General features: G+C 43.4%; 1 protein-coding gene across 2 annotated transcripts in view; it reads right to left on the minus strand.

Annotated features, from left to right (window-relative positions):
* LOC121276997 (PRELI domain-containing protein 1, mitochondrial-like) overlaps positions 1–13819 on the minus strand; it is a 33911-nt gene extending 20092 nt beyond the window's left edge. The window contains exon 1 of one of the 2 annotated variants that reach the window (XM_041185808.1): positions 13626–13819. The gene's annotated coding sequence lies outside the window, so the exon portion shown is untranslated. The remainder of the gene's footprint in view (positions 1–13625) is intronic. The other variant, XM_041185807.1, reaches the window with a different exon arrangement.
* Positions 13820–13836: the final 17 nt, after the last annotated feature.

The raw sequence follows: 13836 nt of genomic DNA on the forward strand, positions 1-13836 counted from the left end.
CTAAAATGCCTGGGCTATGTGTGCCAGGTTGTACATGGGTTGAAGTTTGGACTTTCTGTTTCACGCCAACGTGCAGACAAGAAAGCAGCTGCTGAAACAGGTTCAGGAGGTAACTTAAATCAGTGGATGAAAAGTTATCTAAAAGAACAACGTATACTTGGATTTTCAGAAGGGAAATTTCCACTAGTAAGATTTCTAAGGCTCATGGAACTAATCACAAATTAGCCAGCTGTGTTGAAAAACTAGCTCAGCAATAGAAGAAAAAAATAATGGAAAAAGATCCGTCAGTGCTACTGGGAGAGAGAAAGGTTGGAGGCGATCCACAGTTTGCTTTGAATTAGCCTGATTCATCAACAATTTGTATACTTTTTGCTTATCATCAAATTTGCTGATGACAACAAATCCATTTGAAGCATACCCAGAATATTTCATTAGTTTTGCTGATAACAGCATCATTGGACTGCCAACCTTCTGTGAATGATATAACTCCTCACAGATCAAACTACATGGCCAAGTGACAATTATAGGATCGGAAAATGTAGAATTCATATGGGTGGAGCTAAGAAATAACAAGGGGAAGACGACGCTGGTGGAAGTAGTCTTGAGTCCCCCTAACAGTGGCTATACTGTAGGACAAGGAATAAATCAGGAGATAATGAGGGCATGTAAAAAAAGGCAGTACATTAATCATGGGTGACTTTAATCTTTATGTAGATTGGGAAAATCAAATTGGCAAGGAAAGCCATGAGCAAGAATTCATTGAGTGTATTGGGGCAGTTTCCTAGAACAATATGTTGTGGTTCCAACCAGAGATCAGGCTATTTTGGATCGGGTAATGTGTAATGAGGCAGGTTTAATAAATGATCTCAGAATAAAAGAAGTGACCATAACATGGCAGAATTTAGCATCCAGTTTGAGAGTGAGAAACTTGGGTCAGAAACAACTGTGCTAAACTTAAAAAAGGGTAATTACAATGGAATGAGGGCACAGTTGGCTGGAGTGGACTGGGAAAGGAGTTTAGCAGAAAAGATGGTTGATGAACAATGGCAGACATTTAAGAAAATAGTTCATGACTCACAACAAAGCTATATCCTAGTGAGGAAGAAGGATTCTAGGACGGGGATAAACCAACCATGGTTAACCAAGGAAGTCAAAGATAGTATCAAATTAAAAGAAAAAAAACGTACTATGTGGCAAAGATTAGTGGTAAGCCAGCGAATTGGGAAAGTTTTAAAAACCAACAAAAGGTGACCAAAAAATAATAAAGAGGGAGAAAATAAACTTTGAGGGTAAACTAGCAAGTAGTATAAAAATGAACAATAAGAGCTTCTTTAAATATATAAAAAGGAAGAGAGAAGCGAAAGTGAACATAGGCCCCTTAGAGACTGAGGCCGGGGAAATAATAATGGGGAACAAGGAAATGACAGAGGAGTTGAATAAATACTTTGCATCAGTCCTCACAGTAGAAGACACTAATAGCATTCCAAAAATACTAAATAATCATGAGGCAAAACTGGGGGAGGAAATAAACATAATAATTATCACTAGAGACAAAGTACTAGGGAAACAAATGGGGCTAAAGGCTGGTATGTACCCTGGACCTGATGGGTTACATCCTAGGATATTAAAGGAAGAAGCTGCAGAGATAGTGGATGCACTGATATTAATCTCCCAAGAATCTTTAGATTCTGGAAAAGTCCCAGAGGATTGGAAAACTGCCAATGTAACACCCTTATTCAAAAAGGGAGGCAAAAAAAATAGGTAACTATGGGCCAGTTAGCATAACATCTGTCAATGGGAAAATGTTAGAGTCTGTTATAAAGGATATAATAGCAGAGCATTTAGAAATGAATAATCTAATCAAGTAGAGTCAGCATGGCTTCATGAAGGGGAAATCATGCCTGACAAATTTATTACAATTCTTTGAGGAGATAACAAGCAGGATAGATAAAGGGGAACCAGTAGATATAATATATTTGGATTTCCAAAAGGCTTTTGATAAGGAACCGCACATAAGGCTACTTAATAAGATAAGAACTCATTGTCTTGGGGGTAATATATTAGCATGGATAGTGGATTGGCTAACTAATAGAAGACAGAGAGCTGGGATAAGGGGGGCTTTTTCAGGATGGCAACCTGTAATTAGTGGAGTGCTAGAGGGATCAGTGCTGGGTCTTATACCGGAGACAAACAAGATTCAGAGACATAGATCAACGAGTGAGGTGGGCTATGGGGTGGGTGGGGGAAACAGGGCTTCCAGATAGAATTTATATATAGACAAAAGTAAGGGTAATGGACAGGATGTAGCAAATATTTACTCAGTGAAAGTTAAAGCAGAAAATTTTATGTAACCATTCATTGCTTAAGATAACATTTTCCATTATCACCAAAGTTAATGGAGTATTATTAATTTATACAGGTGAATGAGGGAGGTTTAAAATTATTCTTCTAGTATCACATTTCTGCTATCTAGTGTCACATCTGCTTCTTCTTCCTCCTTGATACAATGCCATTATGCTGACTGCCATCTTCACGATCTCGGGTGTTGAGCATTGTCTTGGTGGAGTACAGGGAGCAGATGGGGACATGAGCTCCTTATGGAACCTGACGGATTCCCTTCCAGTGGCTTAAATGAAAGGGGGTTCACTGAAGTTCCACTATCAGAGTGCAAACCTCCCCACAAGATCTTCCACCCAGGTGGTGAAGACAAAGATGTAACCTGACCTGCTGCTCGAGCATGGGAAGCAGCTCTGCTTATGCAGGGCAGTGGCGAAGGAAGAATACCTTGAGCATTTTGCCCACTCACCATTTGCAATCAAGGAGAAATTGGGGCAGAGTAAACAGTTGGGGAGATCAGACACAACAGTGGACTCGGTCAATCAAATTATCAATTTTGGCTTCATATGAGAGGACCCCAGAGTAACTGAGCCTAACCTTCATTCAGATGGGGAGCTGACCAGATACCTCCTCTCTAGCATTATGGCTGAGATCATGAATGGAGCCAGCCAGTGATAACCACATCTCATGAATGAATATAAAAATAACCTGATCTAAGGATGCCATGGAGGGAATGCAACAGAGGTTCACCAGACTAATCCATGGGATGGTGGGATTTTCTGATGAGGAGAGACTGAGGAAACTGGGTAAGAATTCTCTACAGTTTCGAAAATGAGAGATGATTTTGTTAAAACTTACAAAATTCTTACAGGGTGTGACATGGCAGATGTGGATAGGATGTTTTCCCTGGCTGGTGAGTTTAAAACCAGGGGACACAGTCTCAGAATAAGGGGCAGACCTAAGTGGCCAGAGATGAGGAGGAATTTCTTTACTTAAAGGGTGGTGAATCTTCGGAATTCTCTACCCCAGAGAGCTGTGGAAGCTCAAACATTGGGCATGTTCAAAACAGAAATTGATAGATTTCTAGAGACTAGTGACATCAAGGGATATGGAGTTAGTGCTGGAAAGTGACATTGAGGTAAGATGATCAGCCATTATCTAATTGAATGGTGGAGCTGGCTTGAAGGGCTAAATGGCCTTGTCCTGCTCCGATGTTTCTAACTTATGCCTTATGGTACTGATCACACATTACAGTGTTTATTCTACAACAAAACTACCACTGGCTACTTCTGGGAGTTACTGGTTGTTATGTGCCACGATTAATAGACTTGCTGTGGCTGCAAAGACTGATTTAAAGTAGAACATGTAACCTTTGCCGCATCATAACAAATTCCGACATATTGCAAAATGTACCAAGATGATTCTCATTTAAACCCTTGGCTATATGAAAGCACCTCAAACACAAGGAAGTGGCATGTATGACTGCCAACCAATGTGTCTGAGTCAAACTTTAGATAAGTTTGTCCAATGAGTTAAATCAGCTAGCAAAACAGCAATTGGAAAAGTTTTGGAACCAGTTTGTAGAGCTTGTGGTGAGACTTTCTGTATTCCTTTCAGCCGGTTGGCATTTAACATTGTCATGGAAAGGTCCATATTCCAAACTAAAATCACATTATGTTGCTTAAATCCACGTCTACATTTCATTTATTTAAAAACTATTATGTTGGGGCTTCCAATTTGTGTCTGCCTGATTATCCACCAGAACTATTATGAAACAAAACTTGTCTGAGACAATGGAAATACACAACTTTCCATTTCACTGCAGCTCATTAGGCAGCACTCTCATCTCTTCGAGTCAGAAGGTTGTGGGTGTAAGATCCTCTCTAGAGGTCCAAGCACAAGATCTATCATGATGCTCCAGTGCAGGGCTGAGGTGGAGCTGCACAGTCAGAGGAGCCACCTTTTGGATTAGAATTTAAGCCGAGGTCCCTTTTGCCCCCTCAGAGTTTCCACTGCCACTATATTGAAGAGAAAGGAAGACTTGTACTTATTTGGCACTTATCACAACCACCAGGCATTTCAAATTGCTTTCAGCCAATGAAGTACTTTTTGAAGTGCAGTCACTGTTATGATATGGGAAGAGCAAGGAATTAATTCCATTGTCTTGGTTAACATTTATCCCTCAACTAATATCTAAAAATAAAAACCAAATGATCTGGTTATTTATCTCTGTGGGAGCTTGTTGTGCATAAATTGGATACTGTATTTCCTATATGACAATTGAATCATGCGTTTTTTTTTGCTTCTGACCTTACAGATTTGGACTGACCTTGAGGCAACTGTCTAAGCCAAAACTCAAAAGGAGATTAGTAACACAAGCCACAGAATGAAGCTCATTGTGTTACAGATGTGTTGTGTGTTAATGCTTGGTGTACAAAGGAGAAGCTCCTTGGGATAAAACAGGAGACTTGGGGGGTGGGGGGGCAGGAAAAAGGGTCAAAAAAGAAAGCTCAAGTGAAAAGTTGCACAGATACAGTGTGTTTCCTGTGCTGTCTTGCAATGTCACTAATTTTCGGAAGTTAAAGTAATAGTCATCTTTCACCAAGAATGCAAACTCAGTTGCAGCATTCGGAGAGGTGCACAGATAACCACTTTTAGTGGCGAGGCCAGGGTAGAGAGGGAACATGTCTTACTAGGGACTAAATAATAGGCCAGCTAGATAGGCTGAACTCCTCTTTCTCATTCCTATTTATACATGCTTAAAATAACATTGAGCTCAACTCTGTCCCCACCTACACTTCCAGATTGCGTTCAGCCAAGGGAATTCTAGCCAATTTTTAAATAGCAGGATCATGCAAGGAACCTTCCTGCTCTTTATGGCTCAATTCCACAATGAGTTATACACACACACACACACACACACACACACACACACAAAAACACACACGAGTTCCTAAAAAATGAGGTATTGCTTAACTGGGAGCCAATATAGATCAACGCACACAGGGCTGATAGGGAAATGGGGTTTGGTGTGAGTTAGGACACAAGCAGCAGAGTTTTGGACGACGTCAAATTTACAGAGAGTAGAACGTGGGTGGTTACCAGATGTGTGCTGAAAAGTCAAATTTCGAGGTAATCAAAGGCATGAATGAGGATTTCAGCAGCAAATGAGCTGAGACTGAGGTGGAGTCAAACAACGGTACAGAGGTGGAAATAGGTGATGTTAGAGATGGCGTGGATATGTGGTCGGCACCTCATCTCGGGGACAAATATGAAACTAAGATTGCAAATAGTTTGGTTTTGCAGCCTCAGATAATCCAAGAAGGCTTTACATACATTCAATAATTTATTTGTATAGTAATGTAACTGTTGAAGTCTAGGAAATGGGAGGACCAATTTGTGCAGAGCAAGTTCCCACAAACAGCAATGAGATTATGTCCACGTAATCTTATTTTTTTAAAATGATGTAGATTGGAGGATAAAGTGTTGGCCAGGATGGGTCTTCTTCGCATAGTGCCATTGGATCGTTTATGTCCACCTAAGAGAGCAGACGGACCTAGGTTTAATGTCTCATCCAAAAGACAGCACCTCTGACAGTGCAGTGTTCCCTCAGTACTGCACTGAGGTATCAGCCTCTATTTTGTGCTCACTTTGAGAGACCTTTGCTATTTCAAATCTTTAAACCATCCCATCCTGTGCACTGGGCATCAAAATTTAGGCAACTGATCTCCCCTCCCTCCTCCTACAAGTTTTATACATTACATCCCATCAAGACATCATCTCTACTGCTCGGTTATCAAGCACAGTTTTCAGTAGCAGGTTTGGACACGCTAGTTTGGGCCATAAACTAACCCAAACCACAGTGAGTAATATAGTGTATTACATGTCAGCTGAAGCACAGGAAGTGAATCAGCATAACAACTTACAGATTGACGTCACTTGCTACAGGAATTGCATCAATATTGCTGCTTTAAATCATTTCTGGGAAAGCCTTTAACCTACAAACTCTGTGTTTCAGACGTTATTATCACCCACTGTTTCAACGTTTTGTATCCTGCAGTCTGGGTAAGATGTTTATCTGAATGATGGATTTTGAAAATTACCCAATTTTATACTCATTCTCAATAATTAATTTGATCTACCCTCTATGCCATTTGGAAGTCTTGTGGTGCAGCAGGTAAGATCTCTGACTCAGCCAGAAGCTCAGGGTTTGAGTCCCACTCCAGGACTTGATGGTCACAGAAGGTGTGTTCATAATGCTGCCAAACAGGTTCAGTATCAATCTGCAAATCCTTCCAACACATGCCAAGGGCAGGTGGTAAGAGCAGGAGAGATTCCTGGTCAGCCATGTGATGAGAAGGATATTGGAGCCTATATCATCTCTATCCATAGCTCCAGGTACATGTCGCCACAACAACTCAGACTCCCTGAATGAACTGTGACACACCACCACCACCATTGGTCCTTTAAAGTAATTCTGCAAAAAGAGCAACATATTGGTTGCTGGATCTTCTACATTACAATGGTGACAACATTTTAAAAGTACCTCATTTCTTCTTGCATATTCCATTATTTTTGCTTTGACATGAAACCGTGCTTTCAGGTGTTCAAGTCCTGCATTCTGCTATCATCCCTAAAGCTCTCTATTGCCTCATCGGAACACCAGGCTGTCTGCAACCTTCGTGTTATGTTTCACCTCGAGTTGAGCTTCTGACCACATATCCACACCATCGGTAAGATGGCCTATTTCTACTTCTAACATTGCCCCTACCTCAGCTCATCTGCTGCTGAAACGCTCATCCATGCCTTAGTTAACCTTTAGACTTCACTATTCCACCGCACTCTCATCTGGCCTCCCACATTCTACTCTATGTAAACTTGAGGTCATCCAAAGCTCTGCTAACCTTGTCCTAACTCGCACCTTCACCCATTACCAGTGTGCTCACTGGCCCCCTAGACTAGTTACAGGTCAAACAACCCCTCGATTTAAAAATTCTCCTCGTTTTCAAATCGCTCCATGCCCTCATCCCTTCCTATCTCTATAGTTTCCTCCAGCCCATAACTCTCCAAGATTTCTGCACTTCTCTAACGCTGGCCTCTTGAGCATCATTGCTCCACCATTTGTCTTCAGCCTTCAGCTGCCTAGAACCTAAAGCTCTGAATTCCCTCCCTAAACATCTCTGCCTCTATACTTCAATTTCTTCCTCTAAATCCTACCGTTTTGTTGAAGCTTCTGGTTTTCTGCCCTAATATCACCTTATGTGCCACAGTATCAAATACCTTATAAAGTTCCTGTGAACCCACTTTGGCCACTTTATTATGTTAAAGGTGCAAAAAAAACCCCACAAAATATTCTTCTTTATTTAAGACAATGCTTAAGGACACTGTTGCCCTCTCCCAACTCCACCATTTACAATTTCTAAATCTACGGACAAAACCAAATCGGGAGGGACAGTCAATTCTGTTGAGAGCTGCAACAAATTACAAGATGACATTAATAAACTTGCAGAATGGGTATTTAATTGGCAATTTAATTCCAATGGTGAGAAAAATAAGGTCACATGTCACTTGGAAAAGAAGAATCTATTTGGGGTAGAGGAGCAAAGGAATCTGGAACTGCAAATATACAATTCACCGAAAGTTGTGGCCCAGGTTAGCAAGGCCATAACACAAGCAAACCAAGTGCTAGGATTTATTTCTAGGGGAACAGTGTTATAAAGTAGGGGCATTATGTTAAAATTTAATCGAGCCTGACAAAGCTGTTAGAATTCTTTGAGGAGGTAACGAGTAGGTTAGACAAAGGAGAGCCAATGGATGTTATCTACTTGGACTTCCAGAAGGCCTTTGACAAGGTGCCGCACAGGAGGCTGCTCAGTATGATAAGAGCCCATGGCGTTAGAGGCAAGGTACTAGCATGGATAGAAGATTGGCTGTCTGGCAGGAGGCAGAGAGTGGGGATAAGGGGGTCCTTCTCAGGTTGGCGGCCGGTGACTAGTGGAGTTCCGCAAGGGTCAGTGTTGGGACCACAACTTTTCACTTTATACATTAATGATCTAGATGAAGGAACTGAGGGCATCCTGGCTAATTTTGCAGATGATACAAAGATAGGTGGAGGGACAGGTAGTATTGAGGAGGCAGGGAAGCTGCAGAAGGATTTGGACAGGTTAGGAGAATGGGTAAAGAAGTGGCAGATGGAATATAATGTGGGGAAGTGTGAGGTCATGCACTTTGGTAGGAAGAATAGAGGCATAGACTATTTTCTAAATGGGGAGAGAATTCAGAAGTCTGGAATGGAAAGGGACTTGGGGGTCCTAGTCCAGGATTCTCTTAAGGTTAACTTGCAGGTTGAGTCGGTAGTTAGGAAGGCAAATGCAATGTTGGCATTTATTTCAAGAGGACTAGAATATAAAAGCAGGGATGTGCTGCTGAGGCTTTATAAGGCTCTGGTCAGACCACATTTAGAATATCGTGAGCAATTTTGGGCCCCGTATCTCAGGAAGGATGTGCTGGCCCTGGAGAGGGTCCAGAGGAGGTTCACGAGAACGATCCCAGGAATGAAAGGCTTAACATATAAGGAACGTTTGAGGACTCTGGGTCTATACTCGATGGAGTTTAGAAGGATGAGGGGGGGATCTGATTGAAACTTACAGAATACTGAAAGGCCTGTTTAGAGTGGACGTGGGGAAGATGTTTCCATTAGTAGGAGAGACTAGGACCTGAGGGCACAGCCTCAGAGTAAAGGGAAGACCTTTTAGAACAGAGATGAAGAGAAACTTCTTTAGCCAGAGAGTGGTGAATCTATGGAATTCATTGCCACAGAAGGCTGTGGAGGCCAGTTCATTGTGTGTATTTAAGACGGAGATAGATAGGTTCTTGATTGGTAAGGGGACCAAGGTTACGGGGAGAAGGCGGGAGAATGGGGTTGAGAAACTTATCAACTATGATCGAATGGCGGAGCTGACTCGATGGGCCGAATGGCCTAATTTCTGCTCCTATGTCTTATGGTCCCTGACCCTAAAGACCCTGATTGAGCCACAGTCCCTGATCCTTCATTCCCTGACAAAACCACATTATGTCCTGTTAGACAGCCAAAGTGGAATATTTGGAAGTGTAGTGGTGGAAAGCACACTGAAGTGCCAATGTCACACAGAGAGTAAGTTTATCTTAGTTATTCAGCTGTCCAACATGCTTTGAAAGCCATTACCATGTTTAAATATCTAGGAAATGCATTTTTGTTTGCTTGATGTACAGTACGTACACTCTTCCTATTGTGATACAGTGCGCTGACCCAAACCTAAAGAATATGGATGCAAATGTTGGGTGAACTAAAGTTTAGGGACACATGGGTGTGTGCAGGTGTGCTGCAGGAGGATAGCCAGCTGTAAGCCAATTTGCATTTATATAGCACCTTTAACATCGCAAAATGTTCGAGGCGCTTCACAGGAGTATTATCAAACATAGTCTGATGACAGCCACACAAGGGGATATTAGGACTGATGACCGTGATGCACGAGAGGCCGTTACAGAACAGAAGGCTGCCATTCAGCCTGTTATCTCTGTGCCAACTGCCTGCAACAGCAAGTCAGCTAGTCCCACTCTTCCCCCACCTTTCCCCGTAGTGCCACAATCCTTTTCTCTTCTCTTTGGAGGAGCACAGAGAACTTGGACGACGGTAAGACTGGAGGAGGATGCAGAGAGATGGAGGAGAAGAAGGCATGGAAAGAATGAAATCTGGGTTGAGAAATTTTTTAAAAAGCCACTTTAGGTCAGCGAACACTGGTGCAATGAGTGAACAGGATGGTGCGAGTCAGGATACAGGCAGCTCATCTCTCATCAGAGGAGCTGCAGGCAACACAGAAAGGACAGTACAAAAACAGAATTACCTGGAAAAACTCAGCAGGTCTGGCAGCATCGGCGGAGAAGAAAAGAGTTGACGTTTCGAGTCCTCATGACCCTTCGACAGAACTTGAGTTCGAGCTGCCAGACCTGCTGAGTTTTTCCAGGTAATTCTGTTTTTGTTTTGGATTTCCAGCATCCGCAGTTTTTTTGTTTTTAACAGAAAGGACAGTATTTATTGTTCATTCCTATTAGTGGGATTGTTCCCACTATAATAGAGAAGGGGAGATTTAATTGGAGAGGTTTTAAGATCGTGTGGGATTTTGATAGTGAATAACGATTGCCCATGGCCAATAGGGGCAGTAATCAGAGGACATAGGTTGAAGATATTTGGTAGAGACCCAGAGAGGAGGGGAGATTTCCCTCGATGCAGTGAGTTTTTATGATCTGAAATGCACTTCCTGAAAAAGATGGTGGAAGTGGATTCAAGTAACTTTCAACAAAAGGGAGAAAAATTTGCATTAATATAGCGCCTTTCATGGCCTCAGGGCATTCAAAGCACTTAACATCCAATGGTGTGCGTTTTGTGGTCACTGTTGTATAAACAGGAATGGTAGTATAGTGGTAATGTTAGGAGACTAGCAATCCAGGGTTCTGGATAATGCTCCAGGGAAGGAGTTCAAATCTCACCAAGGCAGCTGGGGAGTTCATAACATCATAAGAAATAGGAGCAGGAGTAGGTCATTCAGCCCATCGAGCCTGCTCCAGCATTCAATAAGATCATGACTGATCGTGGCCTCAACTCTATTTTATGACCTGCCTCCCCCATAACCCTCGACTCCCTTGTCAATCAAAAATCTGTCGAACCCAGCCCCGAATATATTTCATGATTCAGCCTCCACTGCTCTCTGGGAGAGAAACACTAATGATACTCAGAGAAGAAATTCCTCCTCATCTCCCTCTTAAAATGGGAGACCTCTTACTTTTAAACTAGTTCTAGATTCCCCCATGAAAGGAAACATCCTCTCAGCATCTACCCTATCAAGCTCCCTCTTAGAGGTTTCAATAAGATTGCCTCTCATTCTTCTAAACGTCAATGAGTATAGGCCCAACCAACTCAATCTTTCCTCAAAAGACAGACCCTTCATGGGGAATCTGCCTAGACTTCCCTAATTTTATATTCCATGCCCCTTACAATAAAGGACAACATTCCATTTGCCTTCCTAATTACTTGCTGTGCCTACATGCTACCTTTTTGTGATTCATGTACAAGGACACCCAGATCCCTCTGTACTGCAGCATTCTGCAGTCTCTCTCCATTTAAGTAATGTTCTGCTCTTATATTCTTCCTGACAAGGTAGACAACCTTACATTTTCCCACGTTATACTCTATATTCAATTAAATGGAATGAAAAGCCAGTTTCAGGAATGGTAACCAAACTATCGGATTGTCGTAGTTCACGAATGTCCTTCAGGGAAGGAAATCTGCAGTTGTTACTGGATCTGGCCTACATGTGACTTCAAATCTATGGGCCCTGACAACATCCCGACTATAGTAATTGTGCTCCAGCACTAGCCATGCCCCTAGCCAAGCTGTTCAACACAGCTACATCATTAGCATCTACCCTACAATGTGGGAAATTGCCCAGGTAAATACTGTCCATAAAAAGCAGAATGAATTCCACCTGGCCAACTACTACCTCATCAGTTTACTCTCAATTATCAGCAAAATGATGGAAGTCGTCATTGATAGTGCTATCAAGCGACACTTATGCAGCAATAACCTGATCATCAATGCTCAATTTGGGTTCTGCCAGGGCCCCTTGGCTCCAGACCTCATTGCAGCTTTGGTCTAAACATTGGTGAAAGAGCTGAATTCAAGAGATGAGGAGAGAGTAACTGCCCTTGACATCAAGGGATAGGGAGATAGTGTGGGAAAGTGACGCTGAGGGAGATGATCGGCCATGATCTAAATAAATGGGCGGAACAGGCTTGACAAGCCGAATGGCCTTCTCCTGTTCCTATGTTCAAGAAACTTGGCACCATCCAGGACAAAGCAGCCTGCTTGATTAGCACCCCATTCACCACCTTAAACATTCACTTCCTCCAGCACAGTGGCAGCAGAGTGTGTATCATCTCCAAGACGTACTGCAGCATCTCCCATGATGTCTTTGACAGCATGTTTTAAAGTTGTCACCTCTACCACCTAGAAGGACAAGGGCAGCAGATGCATGGGTACACCACCATTTGGAAGTTCCCCTCCAAGCCACTCATCATCCTGACTTGGAACTGTATCGCCGTTCCTTAAGTGTTACTGGTTCAATATCCTGGAACCTCCTACCTAACAGAACTGTAGGTGTACCTACACCACATGGGCTGCAGGGGTTCAAGATGGCAGCTCACCACCAGCTTCCCAAGGGTAATTAGGGATGTGCAATAAATGTTGGTTTTGCCAGCGACACTCACATCCCAGGCACTAATAAGAAATAGTGGCCTGGGCACTGGGGAAATCTTCCTGCTCCTCTTTGAAAGAGAGCCATGGGATATTTCATGTACATCAGAAAGGACTTGGTTAAACATCTTCTCCAAAATATGATAGTGCAGTGGTAATTGGATATATACTTGAAAAGGGAAAAAGAAATGCTGGTCTCTAGGGAAAGAGTAGGAGTGTGTGGATATATGGATTGCACAGGCAGGTTGGCCTGAATGGCCTCCTGTGCTGTATGATCACAGGCAATAACCTCTGAAAGGAGTCTAGAGTGGGGCTGAATCTCAGAATCATGAATGGTTACAGCACAGGAGGCCATGTGGCCCGTCATGTCCGTGCGGGCTCTCTGAACGAACAGTTCACCAGTGCCAAACCCCCACCTTCTCCCTGTAACCGTGCACCTTCTTCCTTCTCAGATAATAATCCAATGCCCTCTTGCTGCATGTCTCGACTGGACCTGCCTCCACCACAATCTCGGGGCAGCGCATTCCAGGTCCACTCTTGCCTTGCGAAAAAGTTTCCCACGTCACCACTGGCTCTTTTGCCAATTACCTTAAATCTGTGCCCTCTCACCCTCTCATCCTCTCATCCTCCCATGGATGGGAACAGTTTCTCCCTATGTGCTCTGTCCAGGCCGACCCCTCGTGGTTTTGAACACCTCTATCAAACCACCCCCCCCCCCGCCCCCCACCTCACCCCACCCCACCTCATCTCAACCTTCTCTTCTGCAAGGAGAACAGTCCCAACTTCTCCAAAATATCTAATATTTTCCTGTACCCTCTACGATGCCTCAATACTCAGGAAAAGGCTGAAGCTGAGTAGGACATGGTTCATTTAAAGAGCATTCTCATTGAAACCAGAGCCGGTGTCCACGGGAGTCAGTTTGACCTCCTGGATCCACAGCCTCTCCCAATAGGCCCCTCTCTGCCTGACTGTCAGACAGAGGCCCCACTCTCACACTCACCTAAAACCATGGCTGGCCTCGACCTGTCTCTCCGCCGCGGTAACCTCCAGCTCTCTTCCCCCAACCCCTCCAAACTCTCTGGCCGGTCTGTAGTGGCGGCCTCTCCCCCATGTGCGGTTCCCCGCCGGCGGTTATCCTCCACGCTGAACTTCGCTCCCCATCCAGCCCTCGCCGCGCAGTCCTCCAGATATGACCTCCCGCCAGCTGGTGG

This window comes from Carcharodon carcharias, chromosome 4, assembly GCF_017639515.1.
Source record: "Carcharodon carcharias isolate sCarCar2 chromosome 4, sCarCar2.pri, whole genome shotgun sequence".
Lineage (NCBI taxonomy): Eukaryota > Metazoa > Chordata > Chondrichthyes > Lamniformes > Lamnidae > Carcharodon > Carcharodon carcharias.